Consider the following 19,782-nt stretch of genomic DNA (forward strand, 5'->3'; position numbering starts at 1 on the left):
GTGTAACTGACTGACTGACTGACTCACTCACTCACGTATACTAATTCTAACCTACTTCCAGATGAGTTAGAGACTTGAAATTTGGTACACAGATAGCTTTCCACGTGTAACCACCAGGAAAATCCCGAAAAGTGAGAATTTTTCATTTTCAACCCCTCAAAAAAATTCCCAAAAAATCGCGCATTCTTCACCCCTGCAGGCATTTTTTGTAAGCCCGATAGCGGGCGAACCGTTGGAGCTAGCTCGGATCTGACGGAAAATTCATGGTCAGGAATGAAGTGAACTACAAAAAAGGTCTAATGACTTTTTTGCTCTATCTTCCATGGTTAAGCGACAAAACGCTCGAACATTTGAAATTCCAGAGATTTTTTCGATAAAAATAATGTTTCAAGCCCGATAGCGGCCGAACCGTTGGTCGTAGCTCAAATCTGATTGACCCATCAAATTAGCAAATTGCGCGATCTACAGAAAAGGTCCAGTAATCTTTTGCCCTATCTCGATTGGTTTGGCCGAAAAACGTGATTATGTACAATTTTGTTGTAACTTTTACGCGAAACTTTTGTTTTTGGGGTCGATAGCGGCGAAACCATTGGTCGGAGGTCAAAATAAGACTAACGTTTTATTTAGGAAATAAGATGACCTACAAAAAAGGTCCAGTGACTTTTTACTATATTTCCCTTAGTTTGACCGCAAAACGCGATTAAGTGAAAATATTGGACATTTTCGCCTAAAAATTTACATTCCGGGCTTGATAGCGGCTAAACGGTTGGTCGTAACTCAAAACAAATTTTAAACGGGATTTAGGAAATCACGTGATCTACAGAAAAGGTTCAGTGACTTCGGGAGTTGGCTGAGCGTTAGCTAAGCGTCAATAGTAGATAGGGACAGAGGAATATTTATTATGTTCACAGACACAATACCCTCTAAAAAAGGCCCAAGTGTGTCATTAACCCCCGGTAATATTAACCCCCCCCCCCCGGGGATTTCCTGGTATGACCTGATAACCTCCTGTACATTCAACCCCCTGATGTGTTAACCCCCCTGGTAACATTAAACCCCCCCAGGGAATTTCCTGCCATGACCTCATGTCCGAATTTTACCAGTCACCAAATCTCTTAACCCCCCCCCCCCCTGGGAAGATCCTGGTATGACCAGATAACCCCCTGGAGACTTATCCCCCGGTAACGTTAACCCCCCCTGGGAATTTGTTCATATGACCAGACAATATCCTGACGAAATTAAACCCCCTCTTGTCTTAACCTCCTTAACATTAATCACCCACCCAGGGAATTTCTCGCCTTGACTAGATAGTCTCCTGGTGATATTAAACCCCCTGTTCGACTTAAAATACTGCCTTGAGGTCGGTTTTTATTATGTTTATACTAAACAATTCAAGATAGCTGACCCGTGCAGACTTTTCTCCCGAGCTCATTTGTGGCTAAACCATAGGTCGTAGATCAGATCTGAGGGCACAATCGAAAGACAAAATTAAATTTCCAACAAGAAAGGTCCAGTCACTTTTTGTCGTATCTCTAACGGTTTAACCGCAAAATGCCCTCAAAGTCAAAAGTTTTTACGAATCCGGAAAAAAATCTATGAAAAAGGTCAATTTTTAAATCCCTTGTCATTTACTTAATGTCCGGACTTAACCAGTCACCGAATTCCGCTTATCCCCGAATTTGCAAGCGTTTACTTTGGGGGCCTGGGCGAGCCGAAGGCGAGTACTAAGGGTATATTGTTGAGTACAGAAGGTTACTAACAAACCTGCTGCATATCGCCTGAAGGTTAGACTGGGCCGAGCAACAGGGGTCGAGAGTGGAAGGGTGTCTAATTGGCGTGAAGTGGTATGAGTAACCGCGTCAATTGTCTCGTTATACAGCGAACAAAGGTTTGATTGTTCAATGGTTCAGTGTTCAGTGTAGCTGCAGGCGCGGCGCTGGCATAGGCAACCCGCTAGACTCCCTTGTATCTGGATCAAGGAATAGCGCCGTGGGTGTGCTTGTACAGTGTATGTTTCTCTCTGCTCTCGGAGCTAATGTAAAATTGTAAAGTCCGATATATATATATATATATATATATATATATATTTTAAAGCAATTAATTTTAGAATTGAAACCATGAATTTTAATTCCTATAACACAAAGTGAAATTAAACGTGTAACGAATAGCCTGATCAGAAGATAGTGATCACAGTAGACGTATAAACACTAAAATCAACATGTAAAGTTTTTTGTTAATTTATTACAATTTCAACATTTTCAATGTATTTTTAGGAACGTTTCTTTGTATCCTCAGATAACATCACGCAGATAACCATATGTTGTTGTATACAGCACTAGCTAGCCTGAGAGATGATATAGTTTATCGCTTTAATGCCATTTTAGTTTAAGTGGAAACAGATATTTGTTGTACATGCTACAGTCGAACTAGAATGAATTCTTATGTTAGTCTAATTTTAATAACTAAATTTAATTGTTAGGTTTATTAAATTAGAATGAACAAACTCAATTCTTATGTTCGTTTAACTTCAAAAATCAAATTGAATGGTTAGGTTCATCAAATTAAAATGAACAAACTCAGTCTTATGTTTGTCTAACTATAATAACCAAATTGAATTGTTAAGTTCATCCAACTAGAATGATCAAACTCAATTCTTATGTTCGTACAAGTTTAATAATGACATTATTGGGTTCGTCAACTTTACTATCAAATTCAATTATTGAGTAGTCGACTTTAATAGCAAATTCAATTATTGAGTAGTCGACTTTAATAGCAAATTCAATTATTGGGTTTGTCCAATTACAAAGATCAACTCAATTGTAAGGTTCGTTCAACTAGAAAGATCATGAAGAATAGAAAAACAAATAATCATACAGGAGAAAGGGATCTATATGGATGATGCTGATACCCATAGTATTGGCTCCATTGATTCGCCCAACTTTTATACTTTGGATGGATCAATCATTATCATGCTTACTAGATAGAGCCAACCACAATGACTGCGTATTCCGATAAATATCCGCTTCGTGGCGTGTAAACCACTGAGTGTTGGAACATCATTCGCTACTTGAGTATCAATAGCACTCAGTCCTTGGCTCTCCTGCAGACCATTCCATTAGTGTGGAAGAACTGACCCTTTGCTACAGTCCAGCCATCTGCCACCATGCCGTATACGTATCTTGGCAGTTTTGTGTTATAAACCCAACAGTCTCCAACAATAATAGGTACGGCATTGGATATCTAAATTCTGTCTGCATCTTGTACTTATTTTTCCGTAGATTTTACTACGGAATGCCAGCGACAACACAAATAAAATAAAACACATAACCTTAGCATTAACAATACATTATTATACATGATCATTTTGCCTACAAGGTTTGTAAGTAGATTATATTTTTGTTTGAGTCGTCTATTACAAAGTAATAGAACACACATTTGAGATGGGACCGCGATATTTTTATTTCTATATTTTTTCTCGTTTGTTTCAATTGAGTGGTTTTAAATGTTGGATGTAGTAAATTTCTTGTATTCTACTAACTAACAATTCTCTCAACCCTATTTTTATCGCAACCTACTATATATCATCAGGTATTGATGTATGAATAAACAGGTGGAGTGTGATTGAAACAAACCTTCAAGAACTACGATGAGTTTATTTTGTAAAGTTGCTTCATTTATATACACAACTCTGTGTTAAAATTCTTCAAAACTTATTACAGTATTCTAGTTTTTGTCCCGAACAAAAGCTCCATTTAAGGTTATTATTTTTGATTTCGTGACGACTACGGCCGGGGTGACCTCAATCTTCCGAGTAGGGCTCCAAAACACCGGTTCCCCCTCCACCTACACCCCGAACCTCTTGGCCAGTCGACACACTCACGCACGCGCAGACACATGTCAGCCTCCGTGCTACGCATCTCTATACAATCACACTGGCTACTTATTATGCGTGGACTCTAGCTCTAGCTAGCGAGGTCGTTGTCTCCTGTCTCGATGGAGTGGGAGGGGGGGGGAGATACTGTCCAGTCTCGGAGCCGCGTGCGCGTACTCCCCCCGCTGTGGAGCAGGCATGGATCTGGGGTAATAAGACGTAATGAAGCAAGTGAATTGTATCTCAAATAATACTCATATCGTCTTCGTTTGTTATGTATGCTATTCATCTAAACATACTTTTCAACATATTTTTGTCTTGCAATTGCAATAAACACAATAACGTGTTTTCCTGTAGCTCCATTCCGTTTATACTTATTAACGGATATTAAGATTCGCCAGCCTCATACGAGAAATATAACTAATTCAGCTTAACCAGCAACGTAATATTATGATTTTATAGTATCAATATAATGATTTTATAATGACACGGAAATGCATGGTTTCGCTATCAAGTATACCATGATTATATTGAAACGTGCCATCGTCAACCCCCTCTCGCCAGCCTGTCTGGATTTTGAAATGCAATAGCTTCATCAGCAACTTTTATCTCGCCAGCCTCATTACCACCAACATTAGTTATTTTTCATTTTTCTTGGAAATGCTTTGTGTTCGACGTATGGTGTTAAAATTATATTTTTTCGTAAATGTTGATTTTTGAGTGTATAGTACCTATTTTAAAACAGCTTTTTCTCTTTTGATACATAATAACTTGCTTGGAAAGTGTACAGGAATGTTCTTTCAGATTAAATTAGTAAGTATTAGAAGTAATATCGTGAACAGGATATTACTTGCAATTGCAGTAATTGCAGGATATTACTTTTGTTGCAATTTCGGACGGTGCAATGATTAAAGGGAAAAAATGCATTTATTTTTCATTGTTTTATATGGATCATAGTTGATTTTAAGGCATAATTTTATGTGTACCTAAATAATAAATACTTTATTTGTTTAACAATATCATCGAACGAGGAGTTCTTCCTTGATTCCACTTCGGTTTATTATTCTATAAATGACTAAAGGGGATGGAGGAGAAGAAAGCATATTTGTCACACACAATCCGACCATGCTCTGCGGTGTAAACGCCGCTTGGCGCGCGGCCAAACTAATGTACGCACTTGAGCCTACCAGCGAACTTTGACCTATTCGTCTATTCTTATCTCGGGCCGTGGCCGCACTCCTGCACTTTTAATTGGCCGTGATTAATCTTATCTGTTTTATTTCGCTCTCTGCTGATGAAACAGGATCCGACGTCTTTCGATTGCTGGCGTTATTTATCATGGAGACACTATTTATCAAGCAGCGCCATCTATCTCTCTCGCAGTGTAAAAGTCGCTGTGTGAAATATCGCGTGTAGCGTTGATTTCTGTTTGCATTCCCCTCATTTGTTCAGCAGATTTAAAACCCAGTTAACGGAGCAGGAAATATAAACTAGCTTTAAGAGGAAGGAGGAAGCAAGATTACAAGCTCAATTATAAGAGTAAAAGTGATCGAAGAATGAATGTAAGAGACCTATTAATTTTCACCCTAAAACCAGTTATCTTTAAAATGTTTATTAATGCTCAGGATTACGAAAATGAAAGGACGTACAACTTAACTTGGGGGGGGGGGGGAGGGGGTGCCGAAGAGCTTTATTGTATATCCGATTTTACAAACGATTGGCACGAGTTGATACGTTTTTACTGTCAAGGATAAATATTTTATTAGTAAGAACACGTTAGTCACTGTGCTTTGATAACCGTAAACGTTCAGTACAAACAGTAATAACATTTTTCTTGCATTCAATATAAAAATACATTGTTGTCTTTCCAAAATATTTGTGAATACTTCTCATAACTCGGTAACAGACAGTAATAACATTTTTCTTGCATTCAATATAAAAATACATTGTTGTCTTTCCAAAATATTTGTGAATACTTCTCAAAACTCGGTAAACTTTAATCATTTTATCATCAGACTACATAGGTTTAAGAAGTGACTAATATTGTAAAGTATACTAGTGCTGTCATTCTCATTCACCAAGACGTGTAGTGCAAAGACTCTATAGTATCTCTATGCTGGTTTGCCACTTATAGATAAGCGTCTAATCAAACTAGAGGGCGTTTCTGTAATATTGACGCTTTTAAATAAAACTATTTACACTCATTCATGGTTGTGTGATCTGTATACTTATCTCCTCGTTTGCATATGCAAAGAACAGGGCAACCCGATACAGTACACGCGCTCTCACTTTTATTTTGGTTAGCTTGCATTTAATAGTTATGTTTGTAAGAAATACTTTTCAAAGTTATAAATTTAAAAACTTTCTCATGCGACAATTTATGATTGTCATTTATTTAATGCTACTGATTTGCTCTGTTGGTAGTACAAATATATAAATATTAGAACTTGAATCCCCTAATAATGTTAAGTATATCCAAAAACATTAACTTGGGTTAGCATCCCTGTTAAGGTGACACAATCGGTTGTTGGCTTGATGACTTTTTTGAATTTCTAAATCTGAGCCCTGTAATGTAATGCCCCAGAATAAACCCTACATTCATTTGGAATTAAAGCATTTAAAGTAAGACATCTAGGCAATTTTGTAACTATGCCCAAATACAAACGTTTAATGATAAAAATGTGAATTTTACATTACGTCCATGCGTTGTAGCTTCAAGGTTTTACATATTTTTTAACAAAATACAACAAGGATATCATATTTTATTTATCTACAATTAGTTTCAGTCATCGTTCATGTTATACTGTATCAAATTCATATCGTTATCTTCAAAATTTTTTGTTTGGGCGTAAGTAAGATAGCCTTATTTAAATGTCTACGATACATCGTGAAATAATATTTTTTATTTTGATTGTTTTTAGTACAAGTTTTGACTAAATATCGGTCTGAAAATTAATAAATCCGAACCAAACATTTATTGCATCTCCACACGTTTTTCTGATATACTTGGATTAAACTCGTACTCTAATAGAACACAATAATCTTTGACCTATAAAAGTAATAAGTACATAATTGTTAAACCATGAAAGTTCATTCTTGACTAAGTAGACACTGGACAACGTCAAGAAACTTGTAGATTCCGTAGTCGTTTCGATTGTAAGGATAACTTTTCTGCTTGATGAAATAAAATGTAGAAACTGCAGTCCTGAGTAAAAATATTATTACATATATTTACTTCAAATAACATAAATATTGAAGTAGATAGCTATTAAGAATGAGATGTTTGTACTCTCATCAAAGCAAGTAAACATACGAATTGTAGCTGACAGTAGATTGACAAAATACTTTTAATAAATAACGAGACAGGTAGGTTCTCGGCACGGTACTATTCAAGGTCTGGGTGGTGAAGTAGATGGCAGTTTCTGCATTGTGGATGAGATGTTGTACGCTCCGTGAAGCAAATAGGAAATAAATAGTATTTTACAATAGGTCGGTGGACCTGATGAACACGTTCAGTAGGCTACGAGACTACGGTTGGGTGGCTGAGCCCGCTCGACACTATTTCAAGGTCTGGTAGTCTGATGATGGTTATCGTAGATCAGTTTAGTCCCCTCCCTGTGGGGATTGCTGCGTTATCATTGGACATCTCCAGGCTTGTACTGAGAAACAATACGTTACTCTGGCTTGGATGATTAACTAAAGTTTTCCTCTTTGTCCCGTTTTTAATAGTTCATCGAATGTGCCTTTTTGATTGTTTGTTTGTCGCAATAAGGCATCGACAACTTCTTGTGAATGGTTTTATGTTACTATGTGTTTCGCGAGAGGTTGGCATGACTTCAGGTAATATCAATGTTATAGGTGTAGTTTGCCTTCCTCTTAGTGTAGCGTCTGGAATCTGACGCTGTCACAGACTTGATTGACTCTTGGAATCTGGAATTGTGTTCGTCTGAAAAGATCCAAAAATGTTGGTCACGGTGAAGCTCAAAATAAACTCGACATAGTTTCGACATCAGGAACATCTACACTGCAAAATATAGTGTAATCTAGGTGAAGAGGTCTTATCAGGTGCACAGTTGAGTTCACAACTAAACGAAACTCACCAAAGAAACATTAACAAAAGTGAAATAATATCACTTTCAGTTTGTTCAAATTATTGATATTGTCACAGTGAAATATTCCTAAATCCGTTGTTCCTACACAATTTCGAAAGAATAATGTTTTGTTGCAAACGTAAAAAATAATCCAACGCTGTGTGTTTAAATTGGTTGACAAATAAAAGAGTTACGGTTATTTAGTGATTGGGTGTTTATTCTTTCTTATGAGAAGATAGGGTGCTCTACGATCCAAGTGATAATAGTTTTAATAATGGGTTTCTAACTTTATTAAACAGTTTTAATTCAAATAGAAACTATCAACAGAAAATTTGTATTTTTATATACACCTAACAATTGTTTACATGAACACTTTTGCTTGTTTTCGTGTCTACTATATGTTGTGCTTACCTCTCGCGAAATACCCTGTTTTAAATGATGCCCTAAGGATATTTCAATGTGAAACTTTTGAAAAATCTGATGTTTTGTCGGAAAAAGAGTATAATTGTTTTGATATAGAAATACTTGGAAGTATAACATGAAACGTTAATATGTTTTATATAAAATTTTCTTTTAGTTAAACATGAAAATCCATAAATAATTACTTTGTGACTTTAGTGACGTCCACCTTTTAAATTAATATAAAGGAGATATCTAATGAATGTAAAAAGATATTTCGCAAAATATTTTTTCGGTGACATACCTTTTTGTGTTGAGATTACGCTGGTCATAAAATAAACTCTTATGAGGATTACACTAAACTAGAGTTATGTGGATAACATAAAAGCGCTAATACTGAAGTATTTTCCGTTTAGAACTAAATCTAGATTTTGAGTATTATAGTTCAGGCATAGAATGTGACATATATACCATACTTTTCACACCAAAACAAAATTTTGTGTGGGATTACGAAATAGGAAATATGTATATCAGTAATAGAAGTTATTCAACAGTAGTAGAATTTATTCATACCTGTCATCTTACTCGTATTTTTATCCTATTATATGATGGGATGAAGATTTTTTTAAGTGAAATACAATCGTGAGGGACAAATTTTGGTAGGTATTGGTACTACTTTTGCTATACACGAACATCTAATAACCACTAAATTGTCCTGAAACCACGGAGCATCAGCCAAATGTTTATACGGCACTTCTTACTCTATTACACGTACGTACTCACTTCTCCAGACTTTAGATTGTTATAGTGTAGGTTGTAAGAGACGGGCTAGTTTCATTGGCTTACGAGGACATCAAAATATTATTGTAACTTTTAGATTATTATTTCTTAACATTTGAGCTTAACATATGATGGGTGACAGAGATGAACATGGGTCAAGTGAGTTTTGCTTTTTACCGATTGTCCAAGATGAAAAGTTGTATATGAGGAGGTCTTTTCGTTGTGCTGTAAAAGATTATACTGCGTAGCTTTCAACAGTGTTTGAAACGTCTGGCCTCCAGCTAATTTGGAGTTAAGAACTATTCTAACAAATTCGATTAGGTTTATAAAGAGGTAAAATGGGTAAAAAAACTGGTCATAGTAGACTGCAGTCTGTTTCAAGAAGTCGGCCAAAGACAACAAACCTCAGTAGGTGCCCACAAGCTTCAGCCCTCTTCTTATAAATTAATAATAATAGATTGTTAAATACATTCAACAATACATTCTCTTAGACCAAGGTTGACAGGGCACAGGTATACATATAAAGATAAAATGACAAAGCAACCTGTGGTGGCACATAGCTAAAACATAATTTAAATTTTGAAGAAAAACATTCGGTGAAACCAATTAGAAAAATATAAGAAAGTAAAAACAGTTTTAGAACCAAAGAACAAGCCCATCAGTTCGTCACCGAATCTTAATTTCCAAATGGATTAAATTTAAGGTGACAGTCAACAAAGTTAATTTATCAAATCAAACCATGTGTTTACCATTCTACATAATGCATTCCTTATTTTCATTTTCTGTGTTGATGTTCATATTTATTATATTCTTGTAGCCCTTGTTATCATGTTTAGTTTCCTGAAGACGGTTTAAGCCGAAATATAGAAATTGTTTATCAATATCTTCCAATTTTTATTGAAGATTTATATATATATATATATATATATTCTTCTATAATATATATATATATATATATATATATATATATATATATATATTATAGAAGAACTACATTCATTTTATTATATTATGTTTTGTGACACTAGACGAATAAATTCTTTCCGCCGACGTTTCCAATCGGAAGGTTGCCTCCACATGATCTGCATACTCATCATTATAAACAACATTTTGTTGTCATTTATAATATCATAATAAAAAAAAAATTTTAAATCCGTGAGGATATGGCGTTTTCTGACCTCAAAAGTTATTCGTTATAAAAAAAAAACTAAAATATCACGATTCAGTCCTAATCTGTGACTCATGACTATCTTGTATCAGTGTTGTAGGCTGGTTTCCGGCAGAGTTGCGTATTTATGGTGACCGTGACCTTGGCGTACTGATAGCTTGATTATCTAGTTGTCTTGTGTGGATGTAATACTAAAACGGTAAAATATAATTTGGAGTTAGCACATTTTTAACAAGAAACCACACACTATGTTGGTTGAAACTTGAACGTTGCCGCTTGCTACGTATTTGTGTTTTACTTGCTTGTCTTTTGTAGTTGCCTAATACAGTATTTTATTTCAGCATATAACACACCGTTAAGTTAATTTTAATTTTAATAATGAATTTAAATAAAAAAAAGATTTTTTTGAAATAAACTTTAATACTTTAAATTAGTTTTTAGATAGGGTTTACTTTATTTTTTATGGAATTAATGTGCCGATAGGGGACATGCTATTCAAACGGCAACCTTTGCCTTGTGACCTATCAAATTAAAGAACTATAATTGTGATATCTAGTTGTTATTTTGTTATAAAACCAAAACCTAATACAAAAATTTGTTGCAATATATGTCAGTTTAAAAAAATCACTCAAAAGAAACAACTGTAGCGAATATTATGTATAGCGATGGGGGTGTTGTTATAACGAAAATATAATCACCATTTTAATAGCGTTCAATTTTTAATTATAATTTTTTCAGATGTTTCCCAACCGTAGTAAAAAGACAAATTTTTTAGGTGGTGAAATAAACATTTTCCAAAGACGATTTCATTTTAGTTGTTAAAAGGAAGGATTGCTAGTATACCGTCTGTATAAAATACAATATGGTCTACATGAATTACTTACATGTGTATGCATTTTACATGGGATGCTCTCGTTACAATATTACTCCTACCGGTCTACAATATTCAGTCTCGTTGCTAATCAACTCCCTCGTTTATCAGTTATATTATGCGGCTGGTAAATATTCATGAAATGTGGCAGTAAACATAGCTTCAGGTAGTTTAAGTGCACGTCCAACTTGTTATAAATATACGATATATATTATTTATAAACCGCTTGTCATTAATTCACATTCCGACTCTGTACCAATTATTGTATAATGGTCTAATATAAGCGATTTTTTTCTCGTTAGTGCTTAGATTAGCTGTTACATAGTTAACTGTCCAGTTTAACGGTTAAAAAAAAATTGTATTGGTGTTTTGCAATTTCTTTGAAAACTGTAATAAAGCGCTTGGTACAAATCGTTGATGTGCCTATTGCCATCTGTTAAGTGAGAATAAAATTAAAGTTGTTAAACATTTTTCATGTAGATATATAACACATTCCCGAGACAATTGCTGCTGGAAGATACTAGTATCCTCGTAACAGGATGATGTTTTTGTAACTCTAGTAACTAGTGAGTAGTTACTTCCAAATTTAATTTACAAGATTATAACAGACCTGTCAGGTAGCGAAAACTTCTTACAAAGCATCCAAGTACTGTTGTCTTTACCACGCTCTTAAATTTAATTATATTGTAATGCAAAGGCCAGTTGGCCAATGACTGACATTGGAGCGCACAATTGTTTGTTAGTGAGAACCATAGATACCGTGGTTGCCTTTACCAACCTTCGAGGTATTTTTGTCAGCATCTTCGTCCTGTTGGTATACACATCAATGACGTAATATTTCTTGATATTGCGTTCAGTATTATGTTTAGATTGTAAATATAACCGTTTGGAACCAAACACTCCCGTAAACTATAGAAATGGGTCATTAAATGAAGCAAAAACCATCATATTGTAAGCCCAGTAATTATTTGCCGTCAGTAGTATAACAGACTGACGTGTCGGAAAAGTTGTGCTGAATGGACGAAACACATGAGATTGTTTACCGCTGAGGTCGTAGTAATGAATACTCGATTTTTAAAGTTTACTTATATGTTTAATTGTGGCAAATAAACATTAAAAGCACCGCTTCTAGATGTTAAACATAAAAAATGTATTGCCACGTTGCTGCCAAATAGAGTGATAATGAACTAAATGATATCATAGGGGTGTGCATAATGGTTTCTATGGGAATTTTGCATACGAACTTAATAGTTATTAAAACTGTAAATTAAAGCGCGGGTGTCAGCATCTTAGTTCGACATTGCAGATGTAGTAGGAAAAAGTGAAGATTAGTAGACTATAAGTCTAAAACATGAATGCTGGAAGCACTACTCATAGTTAAATTCAAACTCAGAGACGCGAAGGTAAACTCGCGTAAAACAAAATCACGACGGTATTATCCATTTATAGAGACAATTTAAGATTCATGACAACGTGGTCTCGTCAGAAGGACATCATCACACTATTATCCATATTAACCTGCCAAATAAAACATCAACCAAGGTAGGTAGTACTGTACTATTTACAACTTTACTTTATATTACATTGAAAATTAGATGTCTCGCATGAAAGGGCTAATTTATAATACGAAAATATAAATTTTACTTACGGACAATGCGCGCGAGGTATAAAAGTATTTATGATATAAAATACAAATAAATAACTGTACAAAGTCTTAATTTTTAATAACTCCGCGCCGCCGTCTCCAGGCCTGATTTATATTTTCAACGCCGTAACTATTAATTTGTGTTACGGGTAACTCAGTTTCCAGTCTACTGTTGGTCAGTCTACTGTGTATCTTGTTTTAACAGACATGCGTAACTGTAGACGCTAGTTTTAAAGATACTTTAATAACCGATTAAGAATAATCTTTCATATGTCTTTTATAAATTTGTATTTTTATTTCTATAGTGCTATAATTTATGTTCATTTGTATTGCTTTTAATGCTGTAGTAATAAAAAACTAATTGGCTCCAGGTGTAAGAGACATATTATTGGCGTTTGTTGAGAAAGTTTTAGTAAAACATAATGAAACAGGTAAATATATATATATATATATATATATATATATATATATATATATATATATATATAAAAGCCGGTTCTAGCGCACTTTTGGAGCCGACCGAAAATCAATGGAAAATACTGTTTAAAGGACAATAAACGAATCTGTAAATCAAAGAGTAAATCACGAATGAAAATTTAACCGAATCTACATTCGTTCGTCTCCAAAAGCAATGCAGAACCGGCATATATCTACTCTAGTGAACCATAAATGAATCTGACAAATCACGAATGAAAAATAACCGAATCTATAGCTGTTTGCTTCTACTTTCTTAAGCTGTCTATTGGAAACTTACTCATATCTAAATTTTTACTGGATTTCTCTAATATCGTTCTTAATCACGTCATATGATAAACATTTTTCAGAGATTAAGATCAACAACATAACAACAACATAACAAATCGCATTTGTAACAGCATTTTGAAAATCCATATTGATAATTATATCGTTCTTTGAACCAGAAATATTTGTCAAACTCTTTGTTGTATCAATGACATAAATGGGTCTATTTGCTATAAATTCTTTGGGATTGTAATACATTTCCATATTTTTGTAGTAAACTTTCTTAAAATCTTGATACATCTGATACATAATTCTGAAAAGACCTCCGGAAATGTTTAAATTTTGTAATTCATCTGGATAATAAGAATCATTCAATTTTACTCTGATATTTTTCACATTCAAACTATCGGACTTTGAAGGATTTTTTTCTTGATTATTCTGTCTATCTTTTTGAAAACCAACAATAATGAACTTGGGATTGAAAATATTTCTATAAATATTTGTGATATCGAATAGATAAGTTGTTCCGGAAATACCTTTTTGCTCAATACATTGCCAATCTAAAAAATTAAACATAATGTTTTGACTTTTTGTAATGTCATCAATTAACCTAATTTTACTCGTGGTTTTATAATCAATCATCGGAACTCTAATGAAAAACTCGTTAATTGTAATTTTGCCATCAACTGGCATATCATTTCCAGTTTTTGTTTTTAATATCGCATCATCATCTTCAGCTCTTATGAAACTAATGTAAAATCCACCTTTATAGATTGGAAAATTTACATTTTCAAAGAATCTTAAGCCGAAATGTGCTAAATCACCGACCGCTTCAAATTGTCCATATTTAAAAGTTGGTTCAAAACTGTTTGAAAATACATCACTTTTGGAATAAGATATGGTTCCTTTAATAGTCAATTTATTGTGTTTTCTTACTTCAATTTTAGAGAATAAAAACGGCACGAAATTATCAATCAATTTAACATCGAACATCATTTGTTCCAAGATATGCTTGACCATCTTGTTTCGTTAAAGTTCCAGAAATATAAAACTGGAAGTTAGACGAGCAAAAATTATCTTCAAAATCAATATTAAACTCAGTTCTTTTATTCGGTTCATTCAAATGTTGTTTACTAATTGGATAGAAATTTTTAAACTCCGCCCTTTCAATATCGCCTGAGTACTTTTTGTAGTCCGCCATTTAATAAGAAAACATTTCAACATTTTTTTACGAAAATTTTAAACATTGTAACTCATTGTAAACATTTTAAACAACGATTTAATGTAAGCTTTTATAAGAAAAGATGTAAATTTTTGTCATTTATTAATAATCTACCTCGTCATATTCGGGATTTTCTGCTTTAAATTTTGCGATTTCAGCCACATATTTCAATAAAATTTGCACAGGATAGTAACCGCTATCTATAATATTTTTCCAATCAACTGAATCTTTAAATTCTTCCAAAAATCCTGTGCTCAAGTGTTGATAAAGGCAAAGAACAGACATGTGTTCTTTCAATTGATAATGTATATTTTCTTTAATGAATTCTGGGGACAGATTTTTATATTTTGCAATATTATACCAATTTAACTTATTAATGTACAAACGTATCATATCTTCGGATAGTTCATATTTTTGAGAAATATCATCCCAATAATCTTTTTTCAAATCTCTTTCGTGTTGCATTATAAAAAGATCGAAAGCACTGTAATGTCCCGACATCTCTATTTATTAGGAAAAAATTTCAAATCAATTTTTTTATAAATTGGCTCTTTTTAGTGTTACATTCAGCACATTTTCCAGAAATTCTCTTAACTCCATTGATGTTTGCATAATATTTTATATAATTTGTTGCAGTTTTTGCCTTACACCTCACACAATATATGAGCGCCATTTATTTAGGGAAAATTTACCGTGCATAAAGCCCTGCGAAAATACCTACCTCATCAATTGTTTTATCAAGTTCTTCATGGAACTTATTAATTTGTTTTTCTAATTTTGAAATTTATCCGCATATGAATCACTGTATTGAACAAATTTATGAGCAATATTTTCAAAGGTTTTGGTGGCATCTAAACTGAACTTATCAAAAGACTGTTGAAATTTTGTAATTTTCTCATTAATTTCGTCACAATTTTCTATAGATCTTTTATTTCTGGCTTCTAACTTTTCATAGACTTCTGTTGTAAAATCTTTTACATGCTGTTTATGATTCTCATAATTTTGTTTTAGTTCATTAAACATTTTAATATGATCTTCGAATTGATCTTTTACGATAACATCAAACGGATAAATTCCCTTACTAACGCTGCTAAGTCTTTTTCCTTTAAAATCTAAGGCATTTTTAACATTCGGATCATTTAAATCAACAATATCGATGTTTTCTGATAATTTTAGAGGTTTTAAAATTTGTTCTTTAACAACATCATGTTTGTCAATACCAGGTCGAACACCGACAATTCTTTTCTTATTAGCTAAACTAACATAATTCTTTTCAACTTTGATCGCTTCAGTAATTTTATCAGCTTTTTCGATATGAGACATTAATTGGTAAATATTTTTTTTGCACCATCTTCAAAATCTTTTTTCAATGTTTTTATTTTATCAGCAACTTCATTTGAACTCAAGAAATTTACAAGTTTGTTATCATATTCTGCTTTAAAATCTTCAATCTCGACAGCAAACATATCTGAATCTCGAAGGTTATCCAATAAATTTTCTAACTTGTTATCAAACTCATTTCTCATACTATCAAAATTCAAACTATTATCTACATTTTGAATACTTTCTGTTTTAATTTGGGTTCCAAATACATCAAAAATATTTTGTGAATCCATATTTATTAAGTAATAATTTGTTAACAACTTCTTTGAAATCTTTACGATCAGTCAACTCATTCAAAACAAAAACACATAAATGACCACAAATTGGGGGATCTTAATAGTCTTGAATTTGAGAATCATTATAATAAAGGTTTGATTTTTTTCAAATATTGGATCAATTCTCTCGATGGTTTATCCTCAATTCTTGCTGACATGTACATTGCGAAGCAAGACCCTGTGTCATTGGCCTCTGTTGTGGCGCGCCCACAATAACCCACTACGGAAATTTGGCCTTGTACTCGTGGGATGTAGTTGTCACTTGGCTGTCACTAGCCAATGGTTAGTGAGACTATCCTAGCACGGCTGACATGTACATTGCGAAGCAAGACCCTGTGTCATTGGCCTCTGTTGTGGCGCGCTCACAATAACCCACTACGGAAATTTGGCCTTCTACTCGTGGGATGTAGTTGCCACTTGGCTGTCACTAGCCGATGGTTTGTGAGACTACCCTAGCACGGCTGACATGTACCTTGCGAAGCAAGACCCTGTGTCATTGGCCTCTGTTGTTGCGCGCTCACAATAACCCACTACGGATATTTGGCCTTCTACTCGTGGGATGTAGTTGTCACTTGGCTGTCACTAGCCGATGGTTTGGGAGACTACCCTAGCCGCGGCTGACATGTCCATTGCGAAGCAAGACCCTGTGTCATTGGCCTCTGTTGTGGCGCGCTCACAATAACCCACTACGGAAATTTGGCCTTGTACTCGTGGGATGTAGTTGTCACTTGGCTGTCACTAGCCGATGGTTTGGGAGACTACCCTAGCCGCGGCTGACATCTACATTGCGAAGCAAGACCCTGTGTCATTGGCCTCTGTTGTTGCGCGCTCACAATAACCCACTACGGAAATTTGGCCTTCTACTCGTGGGATGTAGTTGCCACTTGGCTGTCACTAGCCGATGGTTTGTGAGACTACCCTAGCACGGCTGACATGTACCTTGCGAAGCAAGACCCTGTGTCATTGGCCTCTACTATATTGGCGCGCTCACTATAACCCACTACGGAATTTTGGCCTTCTACTCGTGGGATGTAGTTGTCACTTGGCTGTCACTAGCCAATGGTTAGTGAGACTATCCTAGCACGGCTGACATGTACATTGCGAAGCAAGACCCTGTGTCATTGGCCTCTGTTGTGGCGCGCTCACAATAACCCACTACGGAAATTTGGCCTTCTACTCGTGGGATGTAGTTGCCACTTGGCTGTCACTAGCCGATGGTTTGTGAGACTACCCTAGCACGGCTGACATGTACCTTGCGAAGCAAGACCCTGTGTCATTGGCCTCTGTTGTTGCGCGCTCACAATAACCCACTACGGATATTTGGCCTTCTACTCGTGGGATGTAGTTGTCACTTGGCTGTCACTAGCCGATGGTTTGGGAGACTACCCTAGCCGCGGCTGACATGTCCATTGCGAAGCAAGACCCTGTGTCATTGGCCTCTACTATATTGGCGCGCTCACTATAACCCACTACGGAATTTTGGCCTTCTACTCGTGGGATGTAGTTGTCACTTGGCTGTCACTAGCCGATGGTTGTCCCTAGCACGGCTGACATGTACACTGCGAAGCAAGACCCTGTGTCATTGGCCTCTGTTGTGGCGCGCTCACAATAACCCACTACGGAAATTCGGCCTTTTACTCGTGGGAGGTAGTTGTCACTTGGCTGTCACTAGCCGATGGTTTGGGAGACTACCCTAGCCGCGGCTGACATGTACATTGCGAAGCAAGACCCTGTGTCATTGGCCTCTGTTGTGGCGCGCTCACAATAACCCACTATGGGAATAATTGGCCTTCTACTCGTGGGATATAGTTGTCTGTTGGCTGTCACTAGCCGATGGTTTGGGGGACTACCCTAGCCGCGGCTGACATGTACCTTGCTAAGCAAGACCCTGTGTCATTGGCCTCTGTTGTGGCGCGCTCACAATAACCCACTACGGAAATTTGGCCTTGTACTCGTGGGATGTAGTTGTCAGTTGGCTGTCACTAGCCGATGGTTTGTGAGACTACCCTAGCACGGGTGACATGTACCTTTCGAAGCAAGACCCTGTGTCATTGGCCTCTACTATATTGGCGCGCTCACTATAACCCACTACGGAATTTTGGCCTTCTACTCGTGGGATGTAGTTGTCACTTGGCTGTCACTAGCCGATGGTTGTCCCTAGCACGGCTGACATGTACACTGCGAAGCAAGACCCTGTGTCATTGGCCTCTGTTGTGGCGCGCTCACAATAACCCACTACGGAAATTCGGCCTTCTACTCGTGGGATGTAGTTGTCACTTGGCTGTCACTAGCCGATGGTTTGGGAGACTACCCTAGCCGCGGCTGACATGTACATTGCGAAGCAAGACCCTGTGTCATTGGCCTCTGTTGTGGCGCGCTCACAATAATCCACTATGGGAATAATTGGCCTTCTACTCGTGGGATATAGTTGTCTGTTGGCTGTCACTAGCCGATGGTTTGGGGGACTACCCTAGCCGCGGCTGACATGTACCTTGCGAAGCAAGACCCTGTGTCATTGGCCTCTGTTGTGGCGCGCTCACAATAACCCACTACGGAAATTTGGCCTTCTACTCGTGGGATGTAGTCACTTGGCTGTCACTAGCCGATGGTTTGTGAGATTACCCTAGCACGGCTGACATGTACCTTGCGAAGCAAGACCCTGTGTCATTGGCCTCTGTTGTGGCGCGCTCACAATAACCCACTACGGAAATTTGGCCTTGTACTCGTGGGATGTAGTTGTCACTTAGCTGTCACTAGCCGATGATTAGTGAGACTATCCTAGCACGGCTGACATGTACATTGCGAAGCAAGACCCTGTGTCATTGGCCTCTGTTGTGGCGCGCTCACAATAACGCACTACGGAAATTTGGCCTTCTACTCGTGGGATGTAGTTGTCAGTTGGCTGTCACTAGCCGATGGTTTGGGAGACTACCCTAGCCGCGGCTGACATGTACATTGCGAAGCAAGACCCTGTGTCATTGGCCTCTGTTGTGGCGCGCTCACAATAACCCACTATGGGAATAATTGGCCTTCTACTCGTGGGATATAGTTGTCAGTTGGCTGTCACTAGCCGATGGTTTGAGACTACCCTAGCCGCGGCTGACATGTACATTGCGAAGCAAGACCCTGTGTCATTGGCCTCTGTTGTGGCGCGCTCACTATAACCCACTACGGAAATTTGGCCTTCTACTCGTGGGATGTAGTTGTCACTTGGCTGTCACTAGCCGATGGTTTGTGAGACTACCCTAGCACGGCTGACATGTACCTTGCGAAGCAAGACCCTGTGTCATTGGCCTCTGTTGTGGCGCGCTCACAATAACCCACTACGGAAATTTG

General features: G+C 36.5%; 1 protein-coding gene across 1 annotated transcript in view; it reads left to right on the forward strand.

Annotated features, from left to right (window-relative positions):
• LOC124359346 (caspase-1-like) overlaps window positions 1-19,782 on the forward strand; it is a 125,811-nt gene that overhangs the window by 18,545 nt on the left and 87,484 nt on the right. The gene's annotated exons all lie outside the window — the stretch shown is intronic.

This window comes from Homalodisca vitripennis, chromosome 4 (assembly GCF_021130785.1).
Source record: "Homalodisca vitripennis isolate AUS2020 chromosome 4, UT_GWSS_2.1, whole genome shotgun sequence".
NCBI classification, from domain to species: Eukaryota; Metazoa; Arthropoda; class Insecta; order Hemiptera; family Cicadellidae; genus Homalodisca; species Homalodisca vitripennis.